Genomic DNA, 11,112 nt, shown 5'->3' with positions numbered 1-11,112 from the left:
GCAAGTGTGGCACATGGGACACCCAGGAGGCCAGCCAGCCAGGGCTACAGTAAGTGCTGGCTAAGATGCCCTGGGGACTGGCTGGCTGGGGCTGTAGCAGGCACTGCCTGGAGCAGCTCAGGATTGCTGTAGAGGTGGCTAGAGTGCTTGCCCTGAGTTCTTGCCCATGCTATCTAGGTGGAGTGGGAATGTGAACAATGATACCAGCATCTCCAATTGCTGCAGATCCTGAAAACTTTCTACAGTTCCCCACCTGCTTGGCAGGCGCTTTTGGATTAGTAAATGGGTTGTTTTCACATACAGTTTAGGTGTCCTTTAAATAAATATTTTATCTCTGTGCCCCAGAGCAGGCAAGTCTGCCCTTGCAGACCCCTCAGTGTTATCCCTCCCTACTGCAGGTCACCCATTGAGGTAGCATTTCCTCAGTTACCACCTCTCCATCTCTCCTGTCCTTCCGTACGTGGGCCTTCTCTCATTTGTTGAGTAGAAGCTGTTCACTCCGCCATTAGTTGTTCTTTAGGAGGAATTGCTCTGTATATAGATGTATATTTGGAGTGTCCATGGGAGCAGGTAATTTTGGGGGTCTTCCTAGGCTGCTATCTTGGACCCACTTTCCACATTTCTTAAAAACATTAATTCAGGGAGAACCAAGATGGCGGCATAGGTTAACGCCGGAGTTTGCTGCTTTGAACAACTACTTCAAAAGTGAAACTAAAAGACAGAACGGACATCACCAAGAACCACAGGAACGCTGGCTGAGTGGAAGTCCTACAACTAGGAGGAAAGAGAAACGCATACGGACACTCAGAGGAGGCGCAGTGCTGAAGTCAAATTCTGAGGTGCGGAGTGCGCAGAGCAGGCTGGCGGCGGAGGGTGTGGTTGGCGTTTTCAATCGGGAGGGAGTCCCAGACTCTGAGCTCCAGATCCGGGCGAGTCTCTAGGGACCCTGACTCAAACGGGAGAAGCGGGACTGTCTGGCTTCGGTCAGAGTGAGTGCAGCTTTCTCTCTGAGCTTTGCAGCGGGTACTGGGACTCAGAGAGGCAGAGCCCCTGGGGACAGGACTGAGAGCCGCCATAACTGCTCTCTCCGGCCCACCCTGTTGATCCTGTGCTACCCGCCCCGCCCAAGCCCTGCACAGAGGCATTTGCTGGATAGCCTCAGGCAAACGCCAGATTAGCACCTCCCTAGAGGACAGAAGTTCTCTCACTGCTGACACAGCTGATTCTCATAGCCACTGGGCCTGGAGGTCAAACCCTCCCTGGTATTAGCTACAACAAGGTTTAACTATAAGACTGCGAACAAAGACCACTAGGGGGTGCACCAAGGAAGCATAACAAAATGCGGAGACAAAGAAACAGGACAAAATTGTCAATGGAAGATATAGAGTTCAGAACCACACTTTTAAGGTCTCTCAAGAACTGTTTAGAAGCCGCCGATAAACTTAATGAGATCTACAAGAAAACTAATGAGACCCTCGATGTTATATTGGGGAACCAACTAGAAATTAAGCATACACTGACTGAAATAAAGAATATTATACAGACTCCCGACAGCAGACCAGAGGAGCACAAGAATCAAGTCAATGATTTGAAATGCGAGGAAGCAAAAAACACCCAACCGGAAAAGCAAAATGAAAAAAGAATCCAAAAATGCGAGGATAGTGTAAGGAGCCTCTGGGACAGCTTCAAGCGAACCAACATCAGAATTATAGGGGTGCCAGAAGATGAGAGAGAGCAAGATATTGGAAACCTATTTGAAGAAATAATGACAGAAAACTTCCCCCACCTGGTGAAAGAAATGGACTTACAGGTCCAAGAAGCGCGGAGAACCCCAAACAAAAGGAATCCAAAGAAGACCACACCAAGACACATCATAATTAAAATGCCAAGAGCAAAAGATAAAGAGAGACTCTTAAAAACAGCAAGAGAAAGAAACTCAGTTACCTACAAGGGAATACCCATACGACTGTCAGCTGATTTCTCAACAGAAACTTTGCAGGCCAGAAGGGAGTGGCAAGAAATATTCAAAGTGATGAATACCAAGAACCTACAACCAAGATTACTTTATCCAGCAAAGCTATCATTCAGAATTGAAGGTCAGATAAAGAGCTTCACAGATAAGGAAAAGCTAAAGGAGTTCATCACCACCAAACCAGGATTATATGAAATGCTGAAAGGTATCCTTTAAGAAGAGGAAGAGGAAGAAAAAGGTAAAGATACAAATTATGAACAACAAATATGCATCTATCAACAAGTGAATCTAAGAATCAAGTGAATAAATAATCTGATGAACAGAATGAACTGGTGATTATAATAGAATCAGGGACATAGAAAGGGAATGGACTGACTATTCTTGGGGGGGAAAGGGGTGTGGGAGATGCGGGAAGAGACTGGACAAAAATCTTGCACCTATGGATGAGGGCAGTGGGTGGGGAGTGAGGGCGGAGGGTGGGGTGGGAACCGGGAGGAGGGGAGTTATGGGGGGGAAAAAAGAGGAACAAATGTAATAATCTGAACAATAAAGATTTAATTAAAATTAAAAAAAACAACAAAAAACATTAATTCATATTTTCCTTTTCTTGTGTTACATTTCAGAAGAATCCCCCAGTTCAGTTTTGCAGCTCAATAATTCTTATAAATTGTAATTTTTTTTGTTATAGCTCATCTGCTTAATTTCTTATTTTCATGAGTTCTCATTGGCCCTTTTCATCACAGACTGCCTATTCTTGGATGCCAGACTCTCACTTATTCCTCTGAGGACTTGGGTTATGTTTAGGTCTTCTCTGATCATACTTTGCCTCTGTACATTCTTTTTTAATGTCTGATCTACTTCTTTCATGTTGTTGGCCTTCCTCAAAAGTTTGCTGATTGCTGACAGTGTTCATTGTTGTAGCTGAGAGATTTGCCTCATTAGACTCTCTAGCATCTGTTCGTGCTACTTGCTTGGAGGAGTGGAATAGGAGTGAGAGTGGGGCAGGGGAAGGGTGGGCAGTTGGAAGTAGGGTAGGGCAGAGGCTGGTCTTGTGGGTGTGGGAGCTCCAGTTTCTAGTATGCATGGTACTCTGCCTTGTCTGAAGCAAGCACTGAGCCAAGCCCACATTTACTGTGTTGCCTGGAGGGACTGTCCCAGGTATCTCTCACTGGCTGGGTGTTTGCGTTTATGTGACAGGGCTGACTTATAGAGACCAAATGCTGCTCCTTTTGGTGGTTCTCCTTTGAATTTCCTTGGTCCTGTCCAGCTCTCAGGGCACTCCTTCTTCTGGGCATGGGGCTCTCACACTGGACTGTTTTCTTTCTCTAGTCCAGTCCCATCATTATTTCATTGGCATTCCATCTCTAGGAATTCTCCACAGTTTCTGATCTATCAAGGGGACCCCTTCATAATTTTGAAGTGCAGATTTTAAAAAAATCTTTTCTTTTATTTGTTAGAAATGTATCTTTTTTAAAAAAGAGTGTTCTTTTTAAAAATACGTTTTTATTGATTTTTTTAAGAATGAGAGGAAGAGAGAGAGAGAGAGAGAGAGAGAGAGAGAGAGAGAGAGAGAGAGACATGGATGTGAGAGAGAAACATTGATCAGTTGCTTCCTGCATGGTCCCTGACCAGGGATGGGACCCGCAACCTGGGTATGTGCCCTGACTGGGAATCAAACCTCCACTTTTTGGTGCATGGGACAATGCTCAACCAACTGAGCCATACAGGCCACCATCTGTGAATCTCAAGCTTGAAGCGAGAGGTTAGGGCAGCCGTGGGCAAACTATGGCCTGCGGGCCGGATCCGGCCCGTTTGAAATGAATAAAACTAAAAAAAAAAAAGACCGTACCCTTTTATGTAATGATGTTTACTTTGAATTTATATTAGTTCACACAAACACTCCATCCATGCTTTTGTTCCGGCCCTCCGGTCCAGTTTAAGAACCCATTGTGGCCCTCGAGTCAAAAAGTTTGCCCACCCCTGGGTTAGGGTTAACCACGTAGATTTAGGAGTCATAAGACTAAAAGAAAACTCGAAGAATGGGAGGATAAAAGATATTCAGAGAGGACTTGTGCACAGAGAGAAGAAAAGCCAGCTAAGGATAGAATTAGGAAATTACCTACACTTAAGAGGTTGGGATAAAATGAGGAACCAATGGAAAAGAGTGGTTAGAGAGGTAGCAGGAGACTTGGAGAAGGGCAGAGGAGAGAAGAAGGATAAAGAGTGTGAGAGGTGATAGGACTAGCCCTCAAACAAGGTCATGAAAACAACACTGAGGCTGCTGGTGGATTTTGGGAGCTGCCTCACTGGAGGGATGGGGCCAAAGCCAAACGGAGATGAGTTCAGGGCCGGGTGCTGAGAAGGAAGCTGAGGCAGACGGGGAGCACCTTTCTATCACAGCCGTGGAAGAAGTGAAGCTTGCAGAAGGCAAAACACCACCAGGAGGGGATTCTGCTAGACTCTGGGGAGAAAATCCCCTCCATTGACTGGAGGCTTCCTGGTACCTACATGCAAGGAATTTTCTCCTTTTATGGGAAGCAGATGGAATTAACAGACGTGATTATTGTTTCTATTTATAATGTATACAGCAAGAGGTATATTGTAAATACTTGTAATTCCCTGTTAGAAATCCATCTTTGTTTTAAAGCCACCTTGGTTTGCTTTTTAGTTTTCTCTTTATGACTGAGGGACATTTTCCCACTTTGTCATTAAATAATTCAAGAAATGTACAATTAGCCCTAACTGGTTTGGCTCAATGGATAGAGCATCAACCTATGGACTAAAGGGTCCCATGTTCAATTCCGGTCAAGAGCACATACCTCAGCTGCAGGCTTGATCCCTGGCCCTGGTGGGGTGCATGTGGGAGGCAACCAACCGATGTATCTCTTTCACATCGATCTTTCTCTTTCTCTATCTCTCCCTCTCCTTTCCACTCTAAACATCAATGAAAAAATATCCTCAGGTGAGGATTAACACACACAAAAAGAAAAAAAAAGAAAAAAAGAAATGTACAATGAGGTGTCATGATTTTTGTTCTTGGGAAACTAATAAAACATGCAGTGACAGCTTCTGCCCTTGGAATAAGTATGTGGCTGCTGCTCAGAGGCCATGCTCTCCAGAAAAGACTCCTCTGTTTATTCTGTTGCCAGGAGAGCCACCTCAGCTCTGAGAGCCACCACTGCCTAGACTGGCACAGAAATTGGACCTTTGACATAAGGCCAAATCAGTGGGATTAATATCTGGGTACTGCTTGGCACCATAAGAGGAAATACAGGGTGTATTAACTTTGCAATTGGATTCTGATTAGTTGTGTCCTGATATTTTCATTTCATTGCTATGGAAGAATGACATAACTGCCCAGTCCAGAGAGGAGAGTCCTGCCTAATTTAGGAAGATTATGAAATTAAAGGAGAGACAGACAAGGCAGGAAAAGGGGAAATAAAGCAAGGCCCTAAATACAGGGTCCCAAGAGAAAAAGGGGGAGAGGTACAGTGGACATTTGCTTTTTTTTTCTAAACAGCTTTATTGAGATATTTATTTATACCTTTATTAGAAGGTATAATTGATATTCAATAAACTTTGTAGTTAAAGTGTAGAATTTGATAAGTTTTGGCACCATCAATACCATCAACATTATCAAGATAACGAATGTATCCATTAGCCCCAAAAGTTTCCTTGTGTCCCTCTGTAAGTCTTCCCTCCCTTACTCTCTGTGCCTAGACAATCATGGGTCTGCTTTCCAGAACTACAGAGAAGCTTGGATTTTCTAAAATTTTATATACGTGAAATCATACAATATATACTCTTTTCCTATCTGACTTATTTAATTAACATTATTATTTTGAATTTTAGTCATGCTGTTGTATGTGTTAATAGTTCATGTCTTTTCATTGCAGAATAGTACTCTATCTTATGGGTATACCACAATTTGTTTATCTTTTCATCTCTTTTTTTTTAAAAATATATTTTATTGATTTTTTACAGAGAGGAAGGGAGAGAGATAGAGAGTTAGAAACATCGATGAGAGAGAAACATCGATCAGCTGCCTCCTGCACATCTCCTAATGGGGATGTGCCCGCAACCCAGGTACATGCCCTTGACCAGAATCGAACCTGGGACCTTTCAGTCCACAGGCTGACGCTCTATCCACTGAGCCAAACCGGTTTCGGCTATCTTTTCATCTCTTGAAAGGAATTTGGTTATTTCCAGCTTTTAGCTATTTATACTAATAAAAGCCTAGGTGGCCCTTGCGCCCTCATGTCATCACAAGATGGCCGCCCTCACGTCATCACAAGATGGCTGTCATAAGACGGCAACCCCCACGTTGTCACAAGATGGCCGCCATAAGATGGCTGTCACAAGATGGCTGGCAGGGGAGGGCAGTTGGGGGCGATCAGGCTGGTAGGGGAGCAGTTAGGCGTCAATCAGGCCAGCAGGGGAGCGGTTAGGTGGCGATCAGGCAGGCAGGCAGACGAATGTTTAGGAGCCAGCAGTCCCTGATTGTGAGTGGGATGTCCGACTACATGCCCCCCACTGGGCATCAAGCCCACAACCTGGGCATGTGCTCTGACTGGGAATCGAACCATGGCCTCCTGTTTCATAGGTTGACGCTCAACCTCTGAGCCATGCCGACCGGGCAAAGAGCAACATCTTAAAAGAAATATGTTTTTATCGATTTTAGAGAGCGAGGAAGAAAAAAACATTGGGGATTGAACCTGAAACCTGGGCATATACCCTGACTGGAAATTGAACCGGAGACCTTTCAGTGCATAAGGCGACACTCAACCAATTGAACAATATCTGCCAGGGCATGAAGGGAAAGATGTTCCTTATAAAGCTCTCTGGTGACCCGACTGGTAGGACTGGGTGTGGGTATGAGTGGTCATAGATCCAGAATGATGCTCTCCTATAGAGAAGCAAGAAGGAGAAAGCCAGTTAGGGCAGAGATGCTGCAGGAGAGGGAGGGGACAGCTGCCGCCTATAACTTCTGCCATTCTGCCTTCGAGAGGATGGTGTGGGCCTTTGGGGCTTCCTAAGATCATGGCATCTCTCTCTAGGGGCATTAGGGGGTGTCTGGCATTATCTCCATCTCCGGGAAAGGGGTGCTGTCAACTCTGTCTCCAGGGACAGAGAGTTCTGCTGCTGATGTCTCCTCTCTCAATACAGTGGATCGAGAGCCCAGGGTCATCCCAGACAGGCAACACCCAGGCAGCCAGCCCAGGGAGCAGGGCACCTGGGTTTCTCTGAAGGCCTTTCCCACATAGAAGAGAAATCATGGCTTCTGGTACTTTCTCTCAAAACCCTGACCCTCATGGGGCAATGTTTATGAGGGAGAGTTAAGAGAAGAAAAAGCAAGATTCAATGTATAAATACTATATGAGTTTAGCAAGATTATCCTATTGTGGTACTATTGTGGGAGATTTGTCTTCTTGCTACTTTTCCATATGTTCCAGGTTTTCTGCAAAATGATGTTTTTAAATAAAATATGTTTATTTAAGTACAGTTGACACACAATACTGTGTACAGTTTCAAATGTACAACATTTATATACCTGACGATGTGATTTCACAAGTCTAGTAACCAACTGTCACAGTACATGGTTATCACAATAGTGCTGACTATTCCCCTTCATCTTTTTCACCCCTGCCCCTTCCACCTCCTCCCCTCTAGCAACCATCAGCTTGATTTGTTCCTATGGGTCTGTTTTTGTTTTGTTTTTTTGATTCTACATACAAGTGAAATCATATGGTATTTGTCATGTCCATTGATAGATGGATAAAGAAGATATAATATATATATATTTAAAATGAACTATTACTCAGCAATAAAAAAGAATGAAATCTTGCCATTTGTGACAACATGGATGGACCTAGAAGGTATTATGCTAAGTGAAATAAGTCAGACAGAGAAAGTATGTTTATTTTTTACAAGTTTCATGTGAAAAGTTGCAACTGATAATAAAAATGTTGATGGATAGTTAAAAGAACAGAAGGAAAAAAAATTCCCAAAATTCACTATGCTTATTTCTGGGCAAAATTACCCCTCCCATTAGTCTCCCGCTCCCCCTTGCCCTGTTATTCTTCCTCATGCTATTTGTGATGACCAGGAATATTTTATGCTAATTGAATTGTCTCTTCTCTGCTTCACCATCAGCATGTAAATAGCACAAGAACAAAGGCTCTGCCAGTTCGGTTACTCTCTGCAGCCCAGAGCAGGCCAGGTTGAGAAGGACTGAGCTCAGTAAGTGTTAATGAAGGAATGGTCAACTTATGAGCAATATTAACTTTCTTCTTCATACGTTTCTGAGTTTTCAGCCATTTTCCAATGAATTTTATTACTTTTGTGATCATAAAAATGAATAAATATTATTTTTTCCCCTCCATGGAAATGGCACAATGAAATGACATCTCAATTATAATATTTAAGAGTGAACTTCTTTTATAATGAAGTTGACATTCTTTTTAGTCTCAAAGATACATGAGAAATCCACTGGTATGAGTCATATGTCTGTGTGGCCAGATCCCTGCTGAGCTGGGTGAGAGCACACATGTGTGGAGAAAACCACAAGCTGTTCACAGGGCCATCAGAGGTAGAGTACACAGGATTGACCTGTGTGAATCCACCTCCCAGAAGGCTAGCTGGAAGCCTGTGCTCTCTGTGTCTCTCCCGCATCTGTTCACCTTCTTGTCTTTGGTCAGTAGGTATAGAGATGTGCTCACCAACAGGGTTCTGGAAAGTCTGCCTGAATTAGATCTCAGAGCTGGGCCTATCCCCTGGGAAGATAAACTGGGGCTGGTGTGGTTCCAGCTGTTGAAGAATGAGGAATCTTTTGTCTTCCAACATCTGGAGTCTGCCATCCTAAGATGAGCCTGCCAGGCCCTTCCCATTTCCCGTTCCCTCTCTTGCTCACCTTTTCTAGCTTAACCACTTGCCCATCAGCCCCCTGAGGGCCTGTTTTCTATGCTCAGGAACACAGCTTCTTTAGGTGATGTTCAGTGAGATCTTCAAACTACAGTTCAACTTGCCTGCCCTATTGGAAAACCTCTCGATGCTTCTTGAAGCTTTCCAATCCCGGATAACAGCATTTCTGATCACATCATCCATTGTGGGATTGCAGCAGCTTCACTAGTGGGGATCATAAAAATGGGGTCAATTTGGGATCCTTTCTCCATATCTATGACAGGCCTCACCTGCCTTCTCTCTGCCTCTCCACACTTTCAAATGTTGTGAGGATTCATCTCATAGAACGAGTTCGTGCCTGTAGAAGGGGTGGCTTCCCAATTGTACCAAGGGATGCATATTTCTATAGGGGTGCTCTAGCTGGACTTCATCTGTGTAATGTGTCAGCTAACATCCTAGTTTTGTGTGCACCTTCCCTCCTCATTCTGGAAGAAGCTTGAAGGCTTCCTGAAAGTTTCTGTGAACTCCAGGAGGCTGACCATTTCAGGTTCCCTCTCAGTTGCAAGTCTCTTGCTCTCCAACATCGCTGAGATCAGGTGCATCCCACATTTCATGGTGACTCTTTGTCTTCTTCCCCCACCAACCAGATACAGGTCTTTCCTTTGTTTTCCCCAGAATATCAATCTCAGCAAGACAAAGGATTTTAGTGTTAGTCATTAGCTATCCCTGCTCTCTACGAGTTTTAAGAACTAAAACATTAGCAGCAACCTGAATCTACCTCTGTGTTCCCACCATATTCCATGTTTCTTCAGCTGCCTGGTTGCTGGAAATAGCACTTGGATTTTTTCCCTCCCCAGGCTTGGGTCTTTGCTAGGAGCCTTGGTCCCCCTGTCCCTGCAGGTGAAAGTAGACAGAACCGACCGGGCTTAAATTATTTTTTTTTAATTTTTGATTGTTTTTCATTGTTTTTCAATTACAGTTGACAGAGGGCCCAGGGTGTATGTGGGGGAGGAGGTTTGGCCTGTGGGGTCTTTTCTCATCTGTGATTCTCATGGTGCCCAGGCCCCTCGAGGAGTGAGGCAGTGAGATGGCGGACGGCTGCCCAGAGCAGGAGAAGGCGGTTGCGGTTCTGGTGGAAAAACTTCTACAAATATGTGTCTAAGTACAGCCTGGGCAAGAATAAGATCAGCAAGAGCAGCTTCCGAAAGATGCTTCAGCAAGAGCTCAACCACATGCTGACGGACACGGGGAATCGAAAGGCTGACAAGCTCATCCGGGACTTGGACACCAACCACGATGGGTGCATCAGCTTTGACGAGTACTGGACCTTGATAGGAGGCATCACCAGCCCCATCGCCAGCCTCATCCATGAGCAGGAGCAGCAGAGCAGCAGCTAAAGTACTCCCACTGTCCCCTCATGGCACTGCCCCAATGCCCAGCCCCTCATGCTCTTCTCAGCCTCCTGTCCACCCAGACTCTGCCCTCACTTCTCCCTCCAGACTTTCTGTTCATCATTGCTGAACAGGGGGAGGGGGTGATATCAGGGCCTCTTTATGAGCATCTCACTCTGGGGGGTGCCTACCTCAGGGTTCCAGTCCCTGGAGCCAGTAGGCCCTGGGCGTCCAGGCCCTCAGTACTGTTTGGGGAACCCAAGAGTTTCCTAAGCCCATCTACCCTTCCAACATCTCCCGCACATACACCCTGGGCCCTCTGTCAACTGTAAATGAAAAACAATAAAAAATGGTCAAAAATTTTTAAAAAATTTAAGCGCGGCCAGTTCTATCTACTTCCACCTGCAGGGACAGGGCGACCAAGTCTCCTAGCGAAAACCCAAGCCTGGGGAGGGAAGAAATCCAAGGGCCGTTTCCAGCAACCAGGCAGCTGAAGAAGCATGGAATATGGTGGGAACACAGAGGTAGATTCAGGTTGCTGCTAATGTTTTAGTTCTTAAAACTCGTAGCGAGCAGGGATAGCTAATGACTAACACTAAAATCCTTTGTCTTGCTGGGATTGATTCTGGAAAAAACAAAGAAAAGATGTCCCTGCCTAATTCTGAGAGTCTCCTGGCCTCTGGAGGTCAGCTCTCTGCTCTAGGTCTTCCTGCTCCTGGCATAAGCAGCAGAGAAACCTCCCCTTCCCCTCAGCCCCTCATCTGGAAAAAGACTTTCAGGGACTGCCCTCCAGCTGCCTCTGGGTCTGGGAAGAGATAAGCAGGGTTGAGCCCTCTCCCTCCTCCTCAG

General features: G+C 45.1%; 1 pseudogene; it reads left to right on the top strand.

Moving 5' to 3' along the window:
* The first annotated feature begins 9,959 nt into the window (after window positions 1-9,959).
* On the top strand, window positions 9,960-10,440 carry LOC118675321 (annotated as a pseudogene).
* Window positions 10,441-11,112: the final 672 nt, after the last annotated feature.

This window comes from Myotis myotis, unplaced genomic scaffold (genome assembly GCF_014108235.1).
Source record: "Myotis myotis isolate mMyoMyo1 unplaced genomic scaffold, mMyoMyo1.p scaffold_m19_p_2, whole genome shotgun sequence".
NCBI classification, from domain to species: Eukaryota; Metazoa; Chordata; class Mammalia; order Chiroptera; family Vespertilionidae; genus Myotis; species Myotis myotis.
The sequence above is the reverse complement of the archived record's forward strand: the minus strand, read 5'-3'. Positions and strand labels throughout refer to the sequence as shown.